Source organism: Lissotriton helveticus, chromosome 1_1, assembly GCF_964261635.1.
Source record: "Lissotriton helveticus chromosome 1_1, aLisHel1.1, whole genome shotgun sequence".
NCBI lineage: Eukaryota > Metazoa > Chordata > Amphibia > Caudata > Salamandridae > Lissotriton > Lissotriton helveticus.
Genome location: NC_136057.1, coordinates 1,512,311,161 through 1,512,336,888, shown reverse-complemented (window position 1 = coordinate 1,512,336,888; position 25,728 = coordinate 1,512,311,161).

Sequence of the window (25,728 nt, the reverse complement as noted above, 5' to 3'; positions counted from 1 at the left end):
TCGTGCTTTTCTTGGCATAACTTCTTACTGTCGCCAATGGATTCCTAATTATTCACTACTCTCTAAACCCTTGTTGTATTTGACTACCAAAGACGTGCATGAACCCCTACCCTGGGCGGATGAATGTCAAGAAGCCTTTGACTCTTTGAAATCTGCTTTGTGTTCTGCACCTGTCTTGGGTACCCCGGATTACCGGAAGCCTTTTTCACTTTATGTGCACGAGGTGGACGGTTGTTCCCTTTCAGTGTTAACACAGGGTTTTGGCGGAAAACAGAGACCCTGTGCTTTCTTTTCATCAGTATTAGACATGGTTGCACAAGCCCTTCCCAGTTGTCTGAGGGCCACGACGGCGGTAGCAGTGGCCATCCGACAATCAGAAGGTATAGTTTTGAATACAGATCTCACAGTAATGGTGCCGCATGCTGTGGATATTCTGTTAAATAGAACTAAGACCCAGCACCTTACGAGTGCTCGTTTGACAGGATACGAATTAACATTGTTTGCACCTCACATTACAATCAAAAGGTGTGCTACATTGAATCCCGCAACACTGTTGCCTCTCCCTTCCAATGATCAAAAAGATGATATCCATGATTGCATATTTAGAACTGAAGAGGAAACGAAAGGGCGTGCAGATCTTACTGACACCCCTTTACCAGAACCCCAAGGAGAGTTGTATGTTGATGGTTCCTGCTTTAAATTGCTAGATGGAACTGCAACAGCTGCATATGCTATTACGACCCTGAAAACGGTGATAGAAACCGCTAGGATTTCACACCACTCAGCCCAGGCAGCTGAACTAATAGCTTTGTTACGAGCATGTGAAATCAGTAAAGGCTTGAGAGTAAATATTTACACAGACAGCCAGTACGCCTTTGACGTTGCCCATAGTTTTGGAAGGCTGTGGAGAGAGCGGGGTTTCTTTACCACACTTGGCCAGAAAATTCAACATGGTCCTTTGATTGACCGATTGGTACTTGCCCTGACCCTACCAGATAAAGTTGCCATCATCAAATGTAGTGCTCATAAGAAAGTCGTTAATTCCACAGGGAAAGGAAACGCATATGCTGATTCAGTAGCAAAGGAAACAGCAGAAACCAAGATGATTCCCATGTTTCCTAGTGCCTCAGCCCGTTGGGTGGCGGAGACATCTGTGTTCGACAATACTATTGAAAGTGTAAAAGAATTACAACAAGAAGCTACCATAGATGAAGCAAAAAGGTGGGAACAGGAAGTGGGACAATTGGACAAGAATGAATGTTGGATTGATCGAACTGAGAGACAGCGTTGGTTACTCCCTAATGCATTAGTATATGCTGTAGTGACCATGGCCCATGGCCCGGCACACATAGGAGCAAAAGGTATTTGTGTGGTATTAGACCCCGTCTGGAGCAACCCAAATATTCCCAAAACGGCCGTACATGTGGTCAAATATTGCCCAGTGTGTTTACGCTATAACTCGGGAGGCAGAGAGTCTGTCCTTAGTGGCAATTTTGCACCACCATCTCTGCCATTCGAAGTTATTCAGATTGATTACATCCAGATGGAGAGAGTGAACAATCTGAAATATGTGCTGTTGGTGGTTTGTGTGTTTAGTAAATGGGTTGAAGCCTACCCCACCAAAGAAGCCACTGCGGTGGCAACTGCTAAAGCCTTGTTCAAAGAGTATTTCCCCAGAGACTGCTTGCCCCAAATTATCTGGTCAGACAATGGAACACACTTCAACTCTGCACTAGTTCAGAGTGTATGTGATGGTTTACAAATTCGTCAGAAGTTTCATGCAGCCTGACACCCCCAATCAGCAGGGTTAGTCGAGAAATACAATGGTATATTAAAACTGAAAATGGCCAAAATCTGCGCTAGCACTGGAGTAAAATGGCCTGATGCACTCCCTTTGGCATTATTATCCTTGAGAACGACCCCACATACAAGAACCGGGTTATCTCCATATGAGGTCATTTTCGGCCGACCCGCTAATGTGTGGGGAGTCCCTAGACCTAGGTCCTTTAGAGACATTGATTATCCTTTGAGGACAGATTACTTGTATGCTTTAACTAAAGATCTGCGTTCTATTCATCAACAGGTATCCAAGACATTGCGGTCGCTACCAGAGGGCCCCCGGACATCGACTGGAACCCGGACAGTGGGTTCTGGTGAGGAATTATCAAAGGAAATCGAGTTTGGAGCCGAGATGGTCTGAACCCTACCAGATCATTCTCGTGACCAGGTCAGTCGTGAAGGTGCATGGGCGGAAGAATTGGATCCATGCGAGTCATCTGAAACGACTCCCTCTACCTTTGCCCTTTGATTTGCAAAACCGCGAAGGAATTCCAAGCCAAGAAGGAGAATCGCCTCAGAGCTTTGTGCCTTTTTCAGAAGCCCGAGAAAGGGGGCAGCCAAGTGAAGTTGTGCCCTCAGTTAACAAGGTGGTGACCCCATCCACGGAGACCAGTGTTGAAGGTACATTACAGGGTTCGAATGTATCTGATGCCCGTGCAACTGAGTTGTTTTCTGATCAAGAGCGACCTGGTCGTTGCAACTACGACCTGCGGCCCCGAAAACAGCACGGTACCCCAGATCCTCATGGTAGGAGATAGGGAAAGACTTGAGTTCAGAAATATTGGATAGATTTGCTGGGGTACTGAGCGAGACACTGGACTGAACACGTTGAGAGCTTGGAACATTGTGCTAAATAGCTCTGTTCAGCGAGAAAGACTGAGTTGGGGGCTGCGGTCGTTCTACGTGACGAAGGAAATCGTTTGTTGTTTGTTCATGAAGAGAAAGCAAAGAGTCTGCCTGTGAGGCTCCAAAAAGGACACAGGGAGAAGAACCCCTCTGGTAGTGTGCGTGCTTTGTGGATACATAGATAGTTTTTGGACTTATAGAGAGGGACCGAGTTATATCTTGACTTTTAGGGAGCATGTTTCCTTTTCACCGATTTGCGATGGAGGATGAGAGACCATTGGCCCCTCGACGATATATGGATAATATGCATTTGTTTTCCGGATGGTCCACCAGAGTGAAGGTGGCATTCGTTGTTTTTATCATTGTCATAACCATTATTATGATGAGTGTATTTGTATATTTGGAATTTCAACACCCAGAACAGAAGTTATTGGGACCTACTATTGCCCCAGAAGAGCATCTCTTTTACTCTTTGCCCCCTCATAAGGCTAGACATAGAGAAACTTATATGAAAAATGATTTTATAGAAATGTTGCATCAGACCCATTCTACTACAAATCAGACGAACTGTTGGGTGTGTGGACTACTCCCTTCGGTCATGCACCAGCACAAACTGTTTATTTCTTTACCGATGTCTTATTTAGCCAGTTGTGAAGCTTGGTTCCAATTGTTATCCTTGATGTATTCTCATTATGTAGCTGAACCAAAAATATATACTGAAAAAGATTATGAAGCTATCTTAAAATATATAGAAGAACATCAAGGATTTGATGCAGCTGGAAATGGAGGAAAGGGTTCTTTGGATCCTAATGCCTGTATGAATTTATATACTGACTATAAGAATGTTACTTGGCTAATGGAGGAGATGCACGATTTTGAGCTTTTTAATGATACTATGTATTTTCAGCATTTTAAAGAAAGAAATGTCACAAATGACAAGGCCTTGCCGATCCCTATCATAAATACTACCTCCCCCTTCTGCATACAGGGAAGGGGTCATGTTAAGGTAGGCAGGAGCAGATGTAATTACACCTATACTCTACAAGTATACAGTACCCCACCTATGATCACCCCACCAGATGTTTATTTTGTTTGTGGTGAGAATGCCTACACATGGCTTCCCCGGGGATGGGCAGGAAGTTGTTATCTTTTGTTTCTTTATCCCCCTGTATATATAGCCCCTCCCGACTATCACAGAACTCATCAGTTGATACAGAAAGAGGTAGTAGTGAGCCGAAATGTTAGGAGTTATGATCTTGATGGCACTGACCAAACAGATACTTCCTTACAACAATTCGAAGACTTTGCGAAGGGACTTACTCCCTTCTGGGGACCCATATTCAATAGTCGCAGTATAAGGCGGTTGTCCCGGATAGTTGAGAATGTGGTCCAGACCACTACTGGAATCTTAACTAACATCACTGTGGAGCTTGCTGCGACGAGGCTTGTTTCGCTTCGGAACCGGATGGTTCTTGACGTCATCCTCGCAGATAGGGGAGGAGCCTGTCGCGTGATCGGCAGCTCTTGCTGCGTGTTTATTCCGGATTCAGCCCCCACTATTCATTTGGCCATACAGAAGCTACATCGGTTAGCCAGTGAGGCCCATGTGGACAATGGCACCTGGTCCCTTAGCAGTTGGTTCTGGGGTCTCTTAGCTACTTGGGCTTGGAAGATATTTATGATACTAGCTGGAGCTTTTGGAGTAATATTTATGTGTTGTCTATGTCTCCACTGTGGCCCGGCCTGCTGCTCATTCTGTGCAGCACGAATCACATCTGCTTTGAAGTTTTCTAGCCAAGAAAGGGCCAAGAAGCAGATGATTCAAAAGGAGGTGTCAGACCTCATGCAGATTGATGAAGGGGTTTTCGTAGAATTATTTTAGTTATATTGGCTATAGTAGGCCAAAAGGGCCGTCTGATGGGATTGAATTTTGGTAACAGTATCATAGGCCTAATATATTCAATATAACCTTGTAATCATGATAATCCAGTATTTAGAATACATTATGTCCACATGTAGGCCGAAGATTCACTTTTCCCTTAGTCGCCCTATTGGTATAGCCGAAGCCATTTTGTTTCGTTTCTCTATGTGCAAACGCTGTTTCCCAGAAACCACGTGATTATGCTTTCTGCTCGAAATCACTGTGTCAGCCAAAACTGCTTACGATAGTTGCTAGCTGGTAGCTCAAGGAAGATTCAAGGTCACACCTGCCCCTCTTGTGGGATGTGCACATTCTAGCAGAGCCCATTCCTGTACTCCCCGGGCTCCAGATAGACAGGGAGGCACCTTACTGACCGGCACCCGGAATAGCTTAGGCCTAGGCTACTAGCAAATCAATTGTGCCTTATATGGGTATGCCTCTTGGCTTACTGACAAGTTGTGTTTTTCCTTGTAGGGTGTCATCTTGAACACATGATATGTATATATGCTTTGTACTTTGAACATGTAACCAGTCTCTTCTGCACACCTCCGAGGGTCGTGTAGACTGAGGCTCCCCTGTCAGGGCTTGCATTTGAAGAATAAACGATTGAACCTTCTCCATTGCCGACTGAATTATTAGAACGTATATTGGTTTATGGGCTATTAGTAAGTATAGCCCGGTAGATTGATTTTGAATCCTTCATGGGGATCAGGGTTGCGGGACGCAAAGGACCACGTAGACAACGTGATATATGATACGTGTATTTTATTTGCTTTTCTTCATATGAGCAAGAAGCTGATGAAAACTCAAATGTCCGAGTGGAAAATACAAAAATAAACAATGCAGAGGTGCTGCAAGGGATAACTTCTCCCTCAAAATATGTTCCAGTTCGTCAGGGTTGGGTCAGGGTTTTCTCAGTGATCCTTTCGCTCTTTCTCTCTCTCTCTCGATGGGGCAAGAAGGAAAAAAGAAACAAACAGACCATAGTCAGATTCATGCCTTTTGTACTTGTTGTGGTGGTGCTCCTGTCACTAAGGCTATCATAGTGGGGGGAAAGGAAGTGAGGATTGTCACCAAATGCTGCTATAGTGGGGTAAAGAGTCATGAGGGATGTCTACTGCGGTTCTCACCAAATGTTTCTACCTCCCTGTGCCTCCCCACCAACCCCACCCAAACGAGCCCCTGAGTGGTACTCGCCTTAAGCCACGGTCCGTCTCCAGGACTGTGGCATAGAACCCCGGGGCGTCTTCTCCTTCCTGCAGCCCACCGGGATTGAACGCCGTGTATAAGACACTCCTCTGGATCTGTCTCCTTCGTTCCTCTCTGTCTCCATCCGCCTCCTCTCCTGGTCTCGCCATCTGCCTCTTGTCGAACTCGCTGCTCTCCTCCGGGCGACTCTGCCTTCTTCTGAGCTGGTCTTTTTGTTCTTCCTCTTCCGGCATCATCCTAGGTTCCTCCTCTCGGACTCCGGCAGACACTAGACCGCGGCTCACTTCCGGTCGTGTAAACAGGTCCGACTCTTCATCTGTTCCCATCCGGTCAGCCTCGCTGCCGCCACTGTCCTCCTCACCGATCTCCCTCCCCAAGACTGGACGTTGGGGCCATTCAACGGATGGGTGTCTGGATAGGTAGTTCGCACTCACTTGATGGGCTCGGGGTATGTGCATTGCCTGAAACAAAAAAGGTGGCAAAGCTAAAAACCATCTAAGGATGCAGGGGTTTGTGTCTTTATGTTATGTTATGTTATTTTATTGGTTTTTGTACCGCGCACAGCTGCCCCAGCAAAGGGGCGTCCTGGCGCAAGGAAAGGTATACACAACATCACAGAGCGCAACTGAATCAAGAAGTATTAATTAAAAAGAAAGGTTTTAATGGCGCGTCTGAATAGAAATAGATCCTCAATAGCTCGAATTTCACTGGGAAGAGAGTTCCACAATTTGGCCGCCACTACTCGAAAGGAGCGGCCACCCATCCTGCTCAGCAGAAAGCGTGGGACAACAGACAAATTCTGACCCATCGATCTCAAGGATCGAGAGGGAACATATGGGGTCAGTAAGTTCATCAGAATAGGTGGAGCCGTACCTTTCAAAATTTTAAAAGCTAGGCAGAGCACCTTAAACTCGATCCGACGAGCGACAGGCAACCAATGGAGCGATTGCAATGCTCTGGACACTGAGCAGCGTTTGGGCAACCCTAGTACCGCTCTTGCGGCGGCATTCTGCACTCGTTGCAGCCGCATGAGTTCTGCCTTGTTCGTACCTGCTAATAGGGCACTGGCATAATCTATCCTAGACAGCACAGAGGCCTGAACCACGAGCTGTCTAGTAGGGGCATCGAAAAATTTAAGCACCGGCCTGAAACCCCTGATTATGCCAAAACAGGAGGCAGCCACCCTCTTAGTTTGGCAGGTAAAACTCAGTGTGGTGTCCAACCAGACCCCGAGATTTTTTAACTCCATAACGGGAGATGGAATCATTCCTAATTCGGGGGGCCACCAGTTTTCGTTCCACCATCCAGGTTGCTTCCCAACCACCATCACCTCGGTCTTCTTTGTGTTCAATTGGAGACAATTTTGGTTCATCCAATTGGCCACCGCACGTAGCCCCTCACAAAAGTTAAGGGCGTCCACAGCTGAGTCCTCACTTAGTGTGACCGCCAGCTGCGTGTCATCCGCATAGGACACCATTGTCAGGCCCCAGCGTTTGACTACCGCAGCCAGAGGACTCACATATAGGTTAAAAAGAGTGGGGCTCAGAGATGATCCCTGTGGAACTCCCAAAGTGAGCGGGTGAGAGGTGGATTTACCAGGTGGTATCGCAACCTGAAAAGATCTGTTGGAAAGGAAGGAGCGGAACCACCCTAGAGCCAAACCCCTGACCCCAGCCTCCTCTAACTGCCGCAACAAGGTCTCGTGGGATACCGTATCGAAGGCGGCACTCAGATCTAACAACAGGAGTGCCGCTGTTCGTCCGGTATCCAGCACAGAGCGCAGATGTTCGACCATGTATAGCAAGGCAGTCTCTGTGCTGTGGCCTGTACGAAATCCATTTTGCGTGGGATCCAAGATGTTAGCTTTGGCAAGATGATCGGCCAGGATCCTATTCACGTGGGCTTCGGTAACTTTAGCAGGCCACGGCAGCAGTGAGATGGGGCGATAATTCTCGGGTTTTTTAGGATCTAGAGTAGGCTTTTTTAAGATAGGTGTAACTACCGCTTCCTTCCACTTGGTGGGCACCATCCCTGAGGTCAAAGACTTGTTGGTGAGGGCCAACAAAGGTAAGCGACATGTTGCCTGCATGTTTTTAAACTGAATCGGTATGGGGGGGTCTGCAGGAGAGCCAGATTTAATTTTTTGGCTCAAAAAAGCAAAACCCTCCTCTAAGAGGGGGGCCAGCATATCCAGGGTCATAGCATTTCCCTTTGGACAGACATCTGAGTCCAAGTGGTGCACGGTGGTTGGAAAGGTACGATAGATTGCTTGCACCTTTTGGACAAAGAAAGAAGCCAGACTCTCGCAATGATGGTCTGTGCAAATTTCTGCTGCCGAAGCCCTCTTAGTCGTCAGGTCTTTTAGGACCTTGAAGATTAGTTTAGAGGGGTTAGGGCTGTTCTGAAACTCCTGCGCATAATAAGCGGCACGCGTCCGACAGACCGCTCTATGATAAGCCTTGGATAAAGTGAGGTAGCAGGTTTTGCGCACAGGATCATAGGCTTTTCTCCATTGCCTTTCTGCTTGCCTACACTCTCTTTTAAGAGACACCAAGGTCTCATCGTACCACGGGCTATGGGTCTTGGTACGACACGTGGAACGAACCAGAGGAATAAAAGAATCCAAGGCCGTTCCAATCCAATTACTGAATAAGTCATACCCACAGTCAACATCCAAAGAGGTAGGTAAGGGTGTCTTTTCTAGTAGAGAGTAAAAGTCTTCTAATTTTAATTTACTCCACTGGCGAGAAACAGAGGTTTTATTCTGTGCCACAAAAATAGGGTCTGTCACCAAAATCGATGCCTTCACCAACATGTGATCCGTCCATAACAACTGGACCGGTGGGCACATAGTTATGTCCTCTAAGGTGGTAAAGAACGGGTCCAATATGTGCCCGCCTGAGTGGGTGGGGGTCGTCACTCTTTGTGAGAGCTGCAGAGCTTCTAGATCGGCAAGGCAGCTCTTAATAGCAGGTTGAGATATACAGTCAAAATGTAGGTTAAGATCGCCTACCACATTAAAATTCGCACAGCCAAGGGCTTCTATGCTATACGCTTTTATTGCGTACAAGCAATGTAAGAGGGGCAATGTCCGGGAGTACAGTAAAGGTGAGCCCCAATAGGTAATATTGCATTGCTTCAATAGTTAATCAAAAAGAAGGGAAGGGGGGCAGTTTATTTATTCAGGTTCAGCATACGTGCCCGCTAATATATCTCTACAATAATGGTATGCAGTTCCTAATATCAAAAAATCAAAAGCAGGTAGTTGTGTATGATCAGTGGCTCCACGTGGTGGTGTAGAGCGAGAGGTCAGGAGGAGAGTCTCCTCCTTTCGAAAAAAGACCCTCACACACGCAGCCAGCTAGCTGTCTTGCTTCATCACCAGGTCTGCTCCTTATCAGATCGGCGCTGCTATACCCGATTGGCACCCGAGACGGGGCCTTCCTGGCAGACATCTTTATTCCTTATGCCGTAGGGTGCAGTGCGTGTGAGGACTCTAGAACAGTGTAGGTGATAATGGTGTGTAAGTATGTGTAATTTAAAATAGGAAATGGTGGTCCACTCAAAACAATTTTATTGAATTGTGGCCCTCACACTAATTAAAACTAGAAGGAAAAACGCGTATCTTCACTCTAAGGTTGTGAGGTTATACGCTTGTAATATTGGTCAACATGTTTCTTGCCCTTTTATCAAGTAGATGGCAATTCATCAGGACCAAACTAGGATCTACCTACACTTTTTGGTGGTGGTCAGTGACTATGTGAAGTAAGGTAATAACCACCCATACAGCACCCTAAAAAGTGGTACCTGTAGATCAACAAACAACCCAATTTGGGTCAAAGACGCACGGCATCAGTACCGGCTGGTGTAGACACTGAGGTGTAGTGTCGGTTCAATTGGAAGCGGGTCGGCGGATGTCCTACCCCTTATGCAGCCGGTCCAGGTAGTGCTTCAATAGCCCATTTCACCACTAGGTACTCTTTTTCTATGGTGGAATAATGTGCCTCTCGGGGAAATAGTTTTAGGCTGATATACGGAAGAGGCCTAAGATCCCCGTTGAAGTCAGGCTGATATAGCACAGCACCCAGTCCAAGACCAGAAGTGTCTGTCTGGAGGATGTACTGTTTGTGGAAGTTGGGACAGTGTAATACGGGTGCTGTGCAAATAGTTTCTTTCATGGCCTGGAAGCTATGTTCGTGTTTGGTGTCCCATGTGGTTATGCAGGAGGGGTAAGTCTTTGTCAGGAGGTCAGTTAGTGGGCTGGCCAGAGAGGAGAAGTTAGGGATGAACCTCCGATAATACACTCTGAACCCCAGGATGGAGCGCATGTTACTTTTGGTAGTGGGAACAGGAAAAGCCTTCATGGCGTCTATTTTGCTCATCTGGGGTTTAATCAAACCTGCATGTATGGTGTACCCTAAGTATTAGATGGAGTCAGTGCCCAACATTGATTTTTTGTTTTTTTTTGTGAGGCCGGCGGTTTTGATGGCTGAGACTACCGCGGCCAAGTGCTTTAGATGGTGTCCCCAGGACGGGCTGAAGATAACTATGTTGTCTAAGTAAGCCGCGGCGTACTCTTTATGGAGTCTCAGTAGGCGGTCCATCAACTGTTGGACTGTCGTTGGGGCCCCATGTAGCATGAAGGAAAGTACTTAGAACTGTTACAGACCAGAGGGGGTTGAAAAGGCTGTCTTTTCTCTAACCTGTGAGGTTAGGGGTATTTGCCAATACCCCTTGGTTAGGTCAAGGGTTGACATACACTTGGCGTTTCCTAGCCGTTCTATTCATCAATCCTGGGAATAGGATAGGAATCAAACTTGGTGATCCCGTTTACCTGTCGAAAGTCAATAAAAAAAGCACAGACTACCGTCTGGCTTTGGTACGATCACAATTGGGGAGCACCAATTGCTTTGAGAGGGTTCTATAATGCAGGCCTGTAGCATAGCGGCCACCTCTTTTTCTACCGCCTCTCTTCCCGCTGCTGGAATGTGGTATGGCTTCTGTTTGATGATGATGTGATCTAGGGATATGATATCATGTTGTACCATGATAGTTAACCCGGGCGTGGAAGAAAAAGATTGGGATAACTGTCTAATAAAGTAGACAGCTGGGCTTGTTGTTTTGGGTTTAGAATGTTCCCATTCGGAATCGGTTCTGTTTGAGTTTCCTTGATATGTGCTGTGGAATAGTCAAGGTGTTTTTCAGTACTCACAAGAAGGGCCGGTGTTCCCGTCCCAGTGGGCACGACGGGCTCTTCCCAATATTTTAGGAGGTTGACTCTGTATATTTGTTTTCCCCCAGCCCTCAATGGTAACAGAACGCTACAGGTGACCGGGGTTATCCTTTTCTTGATAACGTAAGGGCCCTGCCATTTTGTCAATAGCTTGTTTTCTGTGGATGGGAGTAGGAGGAGCACTTTCTCCCCTGGTTTAAATTCCCCCAACTGGCTGTTTCGATCATGGTATGACTTCTGTGTTTGCTGTGCTTTTTCCATATTATCATGTACCATGCCCCATATTCGGGTCACTGCTGATTTCAAATCAGCTGCATATCGCGTCAGGGGTTGTTCTTCCTCATCCTCCCCTTCCCATTGTTTTGCCGCCATCTCCAGTAGGGTTCTGGGCTTCCTGTCGAACAACAGCTCGAATGGGGAGTAGCCTGTGGACCTCTGCTCGTGTGTTCTTATGGCAAAGAGGACCAGGGGTAACTTCTGGTCCCAGTCCCTTCCTGTCTTTGAGAAGACCTTGCGCAACATGAGTTTGATAGTCTTATTATATCGTTCCACAAGGACATCTGTTTGGGGATGGTAAACCGAGGTTCAGATTCACTTAACGCCCAGTATCTCACAGGCCTGTGCCATAAGACAGGACAGTAAGGGGGTCCCTTGGTCAGTGAGTATCTCTGATGGGAAGCCCACCCTGGAAAACAATGATATCATGGCTTGGGTGACAGCAGGAGAGGTCATGCTAGATAAAGGGAAGGCCTCTGGGTACCTGCTCGCATAATCCACGATAACCAAGATGTACTTATGTCCCCGAGCTGAGGGTGGTAGGGGTCCCACAAGATCCATACCGACCCGTTTGTGTACTAACATCTCACACAGGCAGCACAATGTTTTGCCATGTCCTTGTATACCCCTGGCCAATAAAACCTACCCAACAGGTATTTAAGGGTATTTTCCTTGCCATAGTGTCCTCTCCCCGTTTGGTTCTGTGCCAGTTATAGGACATGCTCTCGTAACAGAAGGGGAACGATCAACTGGTTGGTGGTTGCCCCCCCCCCCCATTTTTTTCGCCACTCTGTACAACAAGCCCCTTTTTATCAAAAAATAGGGTCCTACCTGGTCCGGCTCTTGTTCCTTGACCTGCTCCCATGCATGGATAAGGGTGTTGTCTTCCTGTTGGGCTGTATGGAATGTGATCGGGGCCACCCCTCCCGGGTCTGCAAGGGAGAGAGGAAAAACATGGCTTGTTGCATGTGACTGCCTGTACTCCTTTTCCCTCCGTCTTTCTCTCCTGCTCTTTTTATTCTTTTCTCTTGTGTTCTCTAAGTCACTGTTGCTGTAAGGAGCCTCATGTAACCAAGCAGTGGTGTTCCCTTTTGTCTCCTCTAGATATTCAGTCAGTCAGTCAAAAGTTTACTTTATTTGGTTAGTCATAACCATAAAGCGTGCATATACAAAAACAAATTCCATATAAAATAGCAGCAAGTTAAAAATTCATTTAGTTAAAATGTATTTTCTCGTTCATTAATTACACACTTTGTCTTAGGCCTTATCTGTAGTCTATTTCTACTCTTTGAGGCTGAGACTCTACAAAATTCATAAATTTTACCCCGCGGCATGATAGGATGTTTGAGTCTCCTCCCATCCAGCTGGTCACAGCTTGCCTGCAGGTGCGAATCTGTAGCATGTTAAAAATAGGTTTCAATAAAATTTTCCTCTTTTCTTTTAAGGGCACACATGTACACAGGAGATGGCACAGAGTCTCACTGTGATAATCGCATAGTCTACATCTTGGTCCCTGATGTGTGTCCTTCCATGATGGAATCAAGTCTTTAGAGAAATGGTCACCCATTCTGAGGGCCATAAATTTTCTTTTTAAGGATAGCCTGAAGTGCGCCACGAGATAGGGTTGAGGTTTTAAACATTTATACGAGTTTAAAATGGTCCATGCATGTCGCCGTTTGGCCAGAGTCTTTTTATCTTCAACCAGAGATAAGGCTTTTGCATTTAGCTTGCAAATCTTTTTAAAGGCAGCTTCTTCTGGTGGATTCTTCCAGATCTCCTCCATTTTGAGGGTTTTCAAGGATGCTCGCAGATCATTGCCCCATGAGTTAGATTCCTGTTGGTCGTATTGTTTTTTAATTTCTTGCCAACATAAATTGTTTAAGGATCCTGTTTCCGCCGTTCTCAGTTTCCAGCACCATTTTGTTAGGGCAGCTTGTCTTTGGTATATTTGATTTTGTAAACCAAATTCCAGCCTGATTTGGGCCGGGGCCGAACCTTTATGTAGGTGAAACACGGCTTTATATATTTTTGTCTGGAGGGTATTTAAAACGGCTGCTTCTTTCCCATGCCATATTTCCAGTCCGTATGCGAGAGAGGGTAGAACTTGGGCTGCCATTACTTTTAACAGATGGTCGTAAGATGGACATTGCAGTTTCTTTTGGAGAACTTTGTACGCAAAGCTCAGTGATTGTGCTTTTGCAGCGATTGTTCTTTTTTGAGTTGAAAGGGACATATTTTTGCTTATTGAGACCCCTAGGTATTTGTAAGCCGTAACTTCTTCAATCTGTCTGCCATTTGTGAACCACTTAAAAGATCTTTTACTGGTGCCCGCCAATCTTACCACTTTTGTTTTTTTGATGTTTAGTTCCAGGCCTTCTCTCTCAAAATAGTCTGTTAATTCGGCTATTGTTCTTTGTAGGCCTATTGGTGTTTGGCTTAAGATTGCAATATCCTCCGCGTATTGGAGGAATTGAATGCTTTCATTTGCCAGTTTAGGCGGGTGTCCGTTCACGTTCTTGAGTTGGTCTTTCAAATCGGCCAGATATATGTTAAAAAGGGTTGGTGAAAGCACGCAGCCTTGTTTAAGGGCGTTAGTTATTTTTTGTTCTGCGGATACTCTTCTTCCGTCTCCCAGTTTTACTTTAGCCCATGTTCCGCTATATAGTGCCATTAATGTTTCCATTAATGTTTTTGGAAGACCCCACTGGTCCAGTTTTTTCCATAGGCGTCTTCTGGGCACTCGGTCGAAGGCAGATTTCAGATCTATATAGCAGGCTATTAATCCGGTCTTCCTTTTCACTGCACCTTCGATTAGTAATGACAGAGCAGACAGATTGGTTAAACAGCCCATGCCTTCTCTGAAACCGGTTTGGAATTTGGGTATTATTTTATTGTCCTTTACCCATTTTCGTAGAAGAGACAATATACAAGATGAAAAAAGCTTTGCCTCCACATCGATTAAAGCTATTAATCTATAGTTCCCGGGTTCCATTCTGCATCCACTTTTGTATATTGGATGGAAGATGTTTCCTTGCCAGGAAAGTGGAATCTTTTTTTCTTTATGAATGTAATTAAATAATGGTGTTAGGTATATTGCCCAGAAGTCGGCGTCGTATTTGAATAAGGCGTTTGGCATTCCATTCGGCCCTGCTGCTCCTTCCGCTTTCATTTTCTTTATTAGGTCGGTTAGCTGTTTGGTAGTTGTCAGCGGCATTTGTTCATCTTTGTCTGTGACGCCCTGCCGATCATTTTTTCTTTGTCCAAGAACTGATTCTTTTTGTTCTATACCCTTTTTTGGGTTTTTGAAAGCTTCTCTGTTGATTGGGTAACTCTGGAAGTTATACAGATTATCAATATAAGTGGCCCATGTTGTTTCACTTATTCCTATATTGAGTTGACCACCTGCTCCTCTCGAAAGTTTATTTATTACATTCCAGAATTCTCCACTATTTGGTAATTTACTTGTCCTTAACAGCTCTTCCCAGATTTCCTCTGTGTGGGATTTTTTGGCTTTTCTACACTCCTCTTTGTATTCTTTCCTCATTTTTTGTATGTCGTTGTTGTCTACTTTTTTTCCTAACCTTTTTTCTGCGGCCTTTTTCCTTAGTTTTTTCGCAATTTCCCTTTTCCTGTCTCTTAGGTTAGTGTTATACCATGGCTCAGTATTTACGTTTTGGCCATGGGTTACTGATGTGTTTATCGCAAATTTTCCAAGCACAAATTTGTGCAAATTCTCCCATTTAGTTATGGGTGATTGATTCTCAAAGGCCATCATAGATTTTCCGTATTCTAATACTGCGTTCATTATCTCCTTTTTTACTGGGTCCTTGCTTTTAATTTTCTTCAGTTTATATATTTCCGGAAGTGCAGTCAGATATTCTAATTGTGTTTTCTCCTCGATGTTTTTCCTCATTATTGTCTCTTGTGGGGAGTGATCACTCTCTGGTCGGATTTGTATTCCAAAGTGCACTATGTTCTTTCTTAGTTCCTTGCTTATTAGGGTGAAATCAATGATGGAGTTCCTTTTACCACTGGTGAAAGTGGTCTTGGCGGGTATGTCTCCCTCCGTGTTTCCATTTAGAATTGTTAAACCTAGGGGTTCCAGATCGTTCCAAATTTTCTGAACTTTGTCCTTAGTCCGGTTGGTTTTTATTAGGTTACAGTTGAAGTCACCGGAGATAAATATCTCATGGGATTGGTAAGTTCTGTGTAAAGTTTTTATCAAATTTATTACAGTTTGAGCTTTTTTCCCTTTTGTGGTCTTGTCTGGGTGGATATATAGATTTATAATTAGTAAATTCCATCCGTGTCTTTTTTTGCTTACTTTGGACTCTACTTTGATCACTTGTAACTAGTTCTCCCCTGATTCAAGCAGTTTGGTTTTCCAGTCTAAATTATTCGTGATAAAAATGGACAGACCACCCCTTGGGTGTCCATATTTTGCAAAATTTTCTGCCATTGTGTGATGTTCCTCATATCCCAATATTTGTCTCTGGGTTTCATTCCATGTTTCTTGGAGTAGTATTATTTCAAATTTGCTCAGGTATTCTATTGTCTCTTGGTCTTGGGACATTTCTTTGAAGCCATGTACATTCCATGAGCAAATCTTTATTTTTGTTTCTGGTTTTAAGGTTAGATTGATGTTTTGTCTTTGGGTTCTTTCAGCTGCTTTGCCTACATCAGGATCGATGGGTGTTTAGTACCTGTGCCTCCTCTAGATATTGTTCAAACCTGGGGTGGTCAGAGCCAATAATGACAGCCTCCGGTAAGGAGGGAATAACCCCTATCTTTCGTATGTGTGGGTCGTTTGCTACTTCCAATAAGACCTCTGCCACTGGGTATGATATGGTGTCCCTATGGACACATGTAACGTGTATGAACTCAGCCTCCCTAATTTGTGGTTGGGTGACTAGGGCTTGATCTATGACAGTCATGTGACACCCAGTTTCTAACAGGGCTTGTCGCTTCTTCCCGTTTACCAGGATATCCTTCCTGTATTGGTGGGGCCCTGTCTCGGTCATGAATATCTGCCCCCTGGAATACCCTACCTCCATGGGTTCAGTGGGTGGGGTCCGGTGGGGATACTGTCTGGCTATGTGCCCCTACTCAGCGCAGTGGTAACAATGGGGTGAGTGCCCGCTTGGCCCCGAAGGGAGTGGTACAGGTTTATGAGATGTATGGGGGACCGTCTGGGGTTTTACATCGGGTCGGATACGCTTCTTGGGGTAATGAAAGGGGTTCATGGTATACCAGCCTTGAACTCCAGGGACCTGTGAAAAGCGCAGGCCAACTCCACCGCCATTGTGAAAGACAGATTGAGATGTTGTTTAACCCACAAACTGGTGTTCACTGGTAAGGCTTGTAGGAGAGTAGGATCTGCTTCTTATAGTTACCCTCACTTTTTGCTGATGTTTCACTGTTTTTCGACTTTTGTCTGGCTGGGGCGCTGCTATCTAGGACCGCAGCCTAGCTGCTTCCTCTCTAAAATGATTCCATGTACTATAGGTACACTCCAGATTGGATACTGGGGTACCCTTATGAGTCCCTAGTATATGGTACACTAGGTACCCAGGGAGTAGGTACCCCAGAGGCCTATCAGGAGCTGAAGCATGTATTATGCCACCCCTGGGAAGCCTTCCAAAATGACACCACAGGTCTTCTTCTGCAGCCTGTTTATGTTGAGTAGTCACGAGAGTCACTCCAGTCGTCTCCTCTTGTTGCCGCAAACTCCCAACTCCCTCAAGGATCAACCAACGCAATCAGGATAGAAACTCTGACTATGTTAACAACTCCCTAAGGGAAAGGGGAAGTGGAGAGAGAAAGAAACAACAAAACAAACTCTGGTTCCAGCTGTTGTTTTCTCTTTTAAGTGCTCCAGGCCGTTGCTTTCTTTTGCGCAATACAGGATTCATGTAACCCTGAAGTTCAATGCATCAGATCAATTATTCCGCTTCTATTAACTACTTAATCACTCTAATTAATAATTTCTCAACTGTTATACTGACCATTAGAATTTACGGCCCTTGTTCGCACTTTTCTGGATCTGGAGTCAAATGCTGCTAATTAACTTTTACTGACTCCTTTAAATAAAGTTCAAATTATTAAATATTGCATTAACACTTCTCTTGTAAATTAGTATGTTAAATGGTTTAACAAATTAACTAGAAAAACTCATGCACATGCTCATACCTGAAGATCCAGTAATCTTCTGTTCTAAAGGGGTTCTGTAATTTAAAAAGAAGAAAGAACAACAACTACCTACTCAATTGGTTACAAGCTGTAAAAATTAACTTTTAACCTCAGAGTTTGATCACAATCGATCCAGAATTATCTCTTAACTCTAATGACCTTTAATCTCTTTTAGAAGTATGCACATATTCTTATAACACAGCTTAAACATAGCATTAACTAACTTATTGCTTTTGCCAAAGCTTGTTTAGTTTTACAAGCTGTTTAAAAGTCAACCGGTTTTTAGTCTCTGCGTGTTTTGATATCTTATTGTAGATAGTCTTTCGAAATAACTATTTACATCAGTTCCAGTAAAAACGAAATCTTACTTTCCTTTTTCTCTTTTGACTTTTCTCTTTGAAGGATGCGTGTTCCTGACCACCTTTCGCCGAGTTACTGATGACGCCTTCTAAACTCACAGCTTCTCGGAGATTAACTCGAGTCTTTCACTCAATGGAAGAATTCAAAGGTAAGATCTTCCCGATTTAAGAATCGGGCTAAATGACAGGGGCTAGCTGAGGGGCGAAGGAGCTGCTGAAGTCGGGAAACTCTCTCGCAAAAGAGATGAAAGGGTTTTCAGGCAAATCAAATCTCGAACGGCTTTGAAGGGCTGAGGCGAAGCGCTCGTCGTGACAGCAACTAGAGACGAAGCGCTGAGCCGTTGGTGAGGGTTGCTTAAGTAGACTTTCCCGCGTGAGCCTTCACGTGAACCTCTCGCTTCATGTCCACGCGCTAAGATAAGAACTCTGACACAATAGCATCTCTTGACAAATATCAACAAACATTGGCTAATGCATATTATAAACACTGAAGACTGAATTTACCCCTGATCTCATTCTTTCCTGTTAAGGTTTAATTTCAGCAATTTTACTATTCACTGATTTTCTGGAACCAGTGCTGAGCCAGTACATCTCTGAACTATGTGGGAAGACCTATGGCACTAGGAACACCCTTAACAGTTTATGGGGGTGTATACTCCTCTTACTTAGATATAGGTGTGAGAAATTGGCCTGCTATATGATGTCCACTATTCTAGTGGGCACCTTGCACCAGTCCAAATGACCCTTATTGATGGTAGGTTGTAAAGTCAACCTTACTGAAAGCTAACCTAGTGGTAGCTGTGGAGAGCAGCCGTTAGGCTGAGACTTAGAGGCGAGTTAAGCAAGTTGTTTTACCATTTATAATCTCTTGAGTACCAAATGAAAGCACACCAAACAAGGTATATATCAAATATATATGTATTTATTCTAAACACAACCCCTCTGGACTCTTTATGAGGTCAGAGGTAAAAGTACAATGCAAGGAACTTAATTAGCATACGATAAGTTGCACAGTATACGTTATACCTTAGGGGACTCACAAACCATGTACTAAAATAGTGGTATAAGAACCACATGAGAAATAGAAAGCAGACCTAGGGCCTGTGGAATCGCTGGGGCTGCCTAGAACCACCACAGGTTAGGATGTAGGAGGCCCACGGGAGACACGTGCAGTGTCTAAACACAGCCGCAGATTACCATTGACTTTTTATGGGAAACGAACAAGTTACAATTTTAAAGGTTAAGGGCACTTGTAGGTGAACTACGAAGGAAACCTTTTAGAGTTAGACACTTCGAGAGTCAAGACCAACGAGACTACCAGAGTAGTGGAGTTACCTCACCCACGGAAGCCGGGTGCATAGGTGTCTTTTCGTGTCAGGTTTCGTCGTCGATTCCAATGGAGAGCGGCGAAGAAATGCTGCTAACGACCAGAGGAGAAGTGTCCGAGTGGATCCAAGGGTGGATCAGAGATGTGAAGAACCTGAAAGCAGAAAGGACAGAGTCTGGGTCACTAGCCAGTGAGCAGGATGGGGATGGAAAGCTGCCAGTCAATGTCGGGTGATTTCAGGTGCAAGAGGTGAAGTTTGTCTCTTCAGCCACGAGGTCCAGGAGGCGTCGACGAAGACCAGGAGCTGGATTCGAGCTGTCCCACAAAGGATCTAGTTGACTGCGGGGTCGGAATCCGGATTGGACTCAACAAGCCTTGGCAAACGCAATCCACGCAGAATGTCGAGATTGGCTTCGGTTCAGACAAGCAAGGTCTGAGGGACTCCTCCTTTGGAAAGGAGTTATAGCAAGCCTGGAGCAACCAGGAAAGCAAAGTAAATCAAGGATTGGTCTTCTTGGGGGCTCACTAGCCAAAGGACTAGGAATCACAAAAATGCATCAAGCAGAAATGCACAAAGCGGGCCCACGAGACACTGTTGAAGTGTGGGCCTCTGAGCTTCAGTGCAAAAGGTGCTTGAGGCTGGGGCTTCAAGCACCCCAATGCACAAATTCAGGATACCTCGGGAAGTAGGTGCAGGTTGCAAAATGCAGGATGTCCAGGAGTTCCGGTCTCATGTCTCTCGTGTCCGCTACAAGTGTCAGCTTTGCTGGGAGCTCAGGTCAGCATCAAAGATGTCTTGAAGTCTGTATTCTGTGTCGCAGGCTCTTCAGGATCCGGCGGGAGCCTCGAAAATGCAGACCGACAAAGATGCAGTTGGTGCCTGTTTGAACAGGGTGGTCACTCTTTGACCACAAGGGAGATTTCTTCCATCTTCCAGTCGATATGGAATGTCGAAGGTCCAAGATATATATTGCAGAGTTTCGTCCAGGGTAATCTAAAGTCCTTGGGACTGGGGTTCTATACTTATAGTAAGTTTAGGGGTTGGACTAACTCTAAGGTCCCTCCTATGGGTGGACCTGCGGAAGGGGTGGTTACACCCCTTTCCCTTTGTCCAGTTTCACGCCAGAGCTGGGGCAGAGTGCCCCAGCAACCGGTTTGAACTGGGATATGCATGGACCACCTTCTGTGCCCCAGGCAGTGTCTGAAAAGCATTCACTGAATGCAACCCACCCTACCCCAATTTACTAAAGCCTGTCTGGGGAGGTGCCAGAACCTCACTGGACAGGAAACCTATTGTCCAGGCCTCCCGTGCCGGAGTTTCGTCCAGCAGCAGGAGGGCAGACTCGTGTCTGTGGCAGTAGCATCCGTTCTGTGATGCTGGGCTCTGTTTAACTTTAACCGGGTTTACCAGTAACTACATGTCTTCTCCCTCTAGAAGGGTTGAATGCTACCCCCGCCGCCAGGACTGGCATGGGGGTAGTATTCCAAAGTGTTTGACACCTTACACGACATGTTTTGATAAAGCCAAACCAAAGTTAGCATTAACCATGAGGATTATAATGCACTTAAGAGTATATGGTATGGCTATATCATAGAAACTGCTATAAGGAGATGGTTCCGAAAGCTGCAGAGGGGCTCAGCTCATGTTAGGGCACCCTCTCACACAAAACCAAGCACTCTGCCTCCAGGATTGTCAAGGCCTGCCATAGGAGTGACTTATAGGTTAATATGTGTCTATATATATATATATATATATATATATATATATATATATATATATATATATATAGAGAGAGAGAGAGAGAGATAGGTATACTATATCTAAGTAAGGGGTGATTACACCACCTTACCCAGGCTGCAAGTACAGGCCTGTGGTGTCGGTTTGGAAGGCTAACCAGGGGTGGCACAATACATGCTGCAGCCCCTGGTAGGCCCAAGGTGCACCTATGCCCTGGGTACCTAAGGTACCATATACACGGGCTCACAAGGGTGACCCAGTAACCAATCTGGTATGTACCTAAAGTACATGGTATCAATTTAGAGAGAGAACAGCTAGGCTGTGGTCCTGATTAGCAGGGCCACAGCCATACCAAAGTCGAAAAACCAGTGAATCACAGCAGAAAGTGGGGGTAACCAAAGGAAGCAGACCCTACTCTCCTACAATATTTTCCCTATATCTACCTTATATCACTGCACATATAAACCTATCAGTCACCCCTATGGCAGGCCTTATCAATCCTGAAGGCAGGGTGCTGGGTTTTGTGTGAGAGGGTGCCCAAGCATGAGCAGGGCACCTCTGCAGCCTTTGGAATCTATTCTCCGGGGTTGTTCTGTGATGCAGCCAGACCATATACTCTTAAGTGCATTGTAACCTCGCAGTAAATGCTAACTTTGGAATGGCTGCAAGGAAACATGTCGTGTTTGGTGTCAAACACCTTGGAATCATACCTCCCCACCAGTACTGGCGGCGGAGGTATGATTCCACCCTCCTAGAGGGAGAAACATTGCCACACCGGTACACCAGGTACCAGCTTAACAGAACCCTGGAATCACAAAATGGACGCTGCAGCCACAGACACAAGTTTGGTCTCCTGCTGCTGAATGAAACTCCGGCAGGGGAGGCCTAGTAAATAGGTTTCCTGTCACAGGGAGGTGTAACCACCTCCCAGACAGGCTTTAGTGTATTGGGGCTGGGTGGGTACACTCCCAGAGTGCTTTGAAGTATGCACTGGGGGCACATTTGGTGTCCCTGTGCATAGCCCAGTTCAAACTGGTTGCAGGGGCTACCTGCCCCTGCTCTGGCGTGAAACTGGATAAAGGAAATGGATGTAGCCACTCCTCTTCCCAAACCCTCCCATAGGTGGGTCCTCAGAGTTTGTCCCATCCCTTCCTTGAGTATACAGTAGGAACCCCTGACTACAGGACTTTAGATTTTACCTGGACGAAACTCTGATACTGAATCCTGGAACTTCTACGATCTACAAGGCACTAGATGACTGAAGGATCTCCCTTTGAGTAAAGGAGTTACTCCCCTGCGTGGCAGGCACCAAAGACGCATCTGACCGGTTTGCATCTCCAAAGCTCCCACCGGAACCCCTGGACACTGTGCACATTTGCAAGTGCATATGCTTCTTGACGATCCTCGAGGCTGTGCATTGGGTTACTTGTAGCCCAGACCCGAGCTGCAATTCCACCGAAGATTGCCGGCCTACACTCCCCGAGTGTTCCGTGAGCCGGCCCTTTGTGTTTTCTCTCGAGGTACCTTCGCGATCCCCGGTTTGTCGACCTGTGGGTCCCTGAGAAGGCAACTTTAACTTTCCTTGGGCTTCCCTGGTTGCTCCAGACTTGCCCTGGCTCTCCATCGCTTGGGGAGTCCCCTGGTCCTTGCTGGTCCACACCGAATCATCTTTTCTCTTCCTGCGTGGGTTGCTGTTGCCAAGGCTTGTTGTGTTCAATCCGAGCACCCACGCCGCAGCACCGACATTCTTCATGGAACAGCTTGAAACCAGCTCCTGGGTGTCATCGACGCCTCTTGGTCCTCGTGGCTGCAGAGTCAAGCTTCACCTCTTCGCACCTGAAATTGTTGGACATTCGTCTATCGTGCCCCTGGTCACTGGCAAGTGACGCAGACTATGTTCCCTCTGCTTTCAGATTCTTCACATCTTCGATCCCTGGGTGAGGTAACTCGAGTACTCTGATGCTCCCGTGGGTGTTGGCCCTAGACCCCTTAAGTCTAAAAGGGTTTGATCAAAGTCCTCTCCTAAGTGCCCTTTAAATTTAAATTTCCAACCACGACTTTCTCCATAGAAGCTAACGGAGGTTGCGGCTGTGTTCTCACACTGCACACATTCCCGTGGATCCCCTGTGTCACTACCTTGGGTGGTTCCTTGGGGTCCCAGCGATTCTACAGGCTCTAGGCCTTGTGTCTAGTCAGGTTGTGGTTCTTATATTACTTTAATGTATGGTTTGGTCTCTCCCTGAGGCCCATTGTATATTGTGCTATTTACTGAAGTTCTATTGTGTTTAAAGTGTGTACCTGGCTCTGTAATCTCATAAAGAGATTACTAGAGAGTGTTGAGTAATAAATACATATATTTTATATATTCCTTGTGTGGTTCTCCTTTCATTTAGACATTCAAGAGGTTATAATCTGGTAAACAAAGCAGCTTTACACTCCTTCAAGACTTAGCCTGAAGGCTGCTCTCCATAGCCACCACTTGGATAGCTTTCAATAAAGGTTGTCTTTAAACCTATCATAAATAAGGGTTGTTTGGACTGGTGCAAGGTGCCCACTATAACTAGTGGTCAGCATATGCCGGGCCAACTTCTCAAAAGGCTTCCAGAAATTGCTCCAGCTACACCCTTTCTGTGACGTCTTCCTTGCTGGAGATGTGGGGTGTCAGTCAGCGTTTTCCTAGATCCTTAATCCTATAGTAAAGGGCGCGTGGGTTGTCCCCGGTTGTCCATTTCTCCTTTCTGAACCTGGCTCTATAAAACTCCTGGTCGCAACCCAAACGTTCAAGTATCGCCTTCTTTACGTCCACATAGGCAGTGATACCGTCAGGGTTGGCAGGCTGGTAGGCTGCTTGGAGTTCTCCTGATAAGAGAGGGCCGATGTATTGACTCAGCCTTTCTTGGGCCAGGTGGCAGTGGTTGCTACTCTTTCTAAATTTATAAAGAAGTAGTCGGGGTCTTCCCCTTTTTGAAACATTTGCAAAACGGACCCTGGAACATTTGGGCGAACTTTAGTACTCACTATAGCGTCTGTGAGTCTTAGGATTGCGGTATCCTGCACCTGCTGATTTGTTGTCAGTAGGGCGGCTGGTTTCCTCAATGCGCTGCAGGGCTTCTCTGTCTTTTCATGCGGTTTGGACCTGTTGCTCAAGCACCAGTTGCAGGTGTCTTTGTCCTTCCGCAAGCTGATTAATCATACTCTCGAGAGGCACGGGCTGTGTCATGGTTCGACACTTTGGGAAGAGATCCCACTTCTGAAACCAATTTTGTGGGGATCAGGGTTGTGGGTCGCAAAGGACCATGAGGACAAAGTGATATATGATACGTGTATTTTATTTGCTTTTCTTTGTATGAGCAAGAAGCTGAGGAAAACTCAAATGTCCGAGTGGAAAATACGAAAATAAACAATGCAGAGGTGCTACAAGGGATAACTCCTCCCTCAAAATATGTTCCAGGTCATCAGGGTTTTCTCAGTGCTCCTTTCACTCTTTCTCTCTCTCTCTTGATGGGGTGGGAAGGAAAAAAGAAATAAACAGACAGGGGTCAGTATTGGTACCTTTTGTACTTGTCGTGGTGGTGCTCCCGTCACCAAGGCTATTGTCGTGGGGGGGGAATGAAGTGAAGATTGTCACCAAATGGTGCTTTAGTGGGGTAAATGGTTGTGAGGGATGTCTACTGTGGTCCTCACCAAACGTTTCTACCTCCCCATGCCTCCGCACCAACCCCACCCAAACGAGCCCCTGAGTGGTACTCGCCTTAAGCCACTGTCCGTCTCAAGGACCGTGGCGTAGGACCCCGGGGCATCTTCTCCTTCCTGCAGCCCACCGGGATTGAACGCCGTGTATAAGACACTCCCCTGGATCCGTCTCCTTTGTTCTTCTCCGTCTCTGTCCGCCTCCTCTCCGTCTCCGTCTGAGTGCTCTCCTGGTCTCGCCGTATGCCTCTTGTCGAAATCACTGCTCTCCTCTGGGCGACTCTGCCTTCTTCCGTGCTGGTCTTTTGTTCCTCCCCTTCCGGCGTCATCCAAGGTTCCTCCTCTCGGACTCTGGCAGACACCAGACCGAGGATCACTTCCGGTCATGTAGACGGGTCCGGCTCTTCGCCTGTTCCCTTCCGGTCAGCCACTCTGCCGCTGCTGTCCTCCTCACAGTCATGTATAATAATGCCAGACAATTCTAGCATTTTAGCCAGCAGCTCTTTGACTGCTAGGATTATGATCCCTTAATAAAAGTGTAAAAAAGAAAACTGCAAGGCCCACAGTGCTGTGGTATGAAAAGCCAGGAATGGCTGATAGTATCATATGTCATAGTGCTACTTGGCAGGCTTGTGAAATGCAAAAAGAAAAAATACATCCTGACTGACTGGTGGTCATCTGGACGCCTCTGTTCTTCCTGTCCGAGCACTGTCACTGTGCATGAGGAGGCCCAACCCATGCAGCCTACTAGTTCAGTAGTAAAATCAGCACCAATTTAAAATGATGAATTTAATTTTGTACTGCTCTGCTGTGCTGCCAATCATTAGGTGCCTGTGTGCCTGCTTGCTTACTATCCACTCCACACCAACAGACCAGTCATGACATTTGCCAGGTGTTGCACAGACAAGAACTTGGGCTCAGCCTTGATTTGATGAGTGAATGTTATGATGGATGGTGGCACTCATTAGGAATGATGACAAGTGTCAGTGACTGTAAGTCACTTGTCCCTTCTGGGAAGGCTGAGGCAGCACACATTGGTGTCACATGTTATAGGGCTTGAGGAGGGCCATCAGAAATACCTGTATTTTCCTTGTTCCCGCA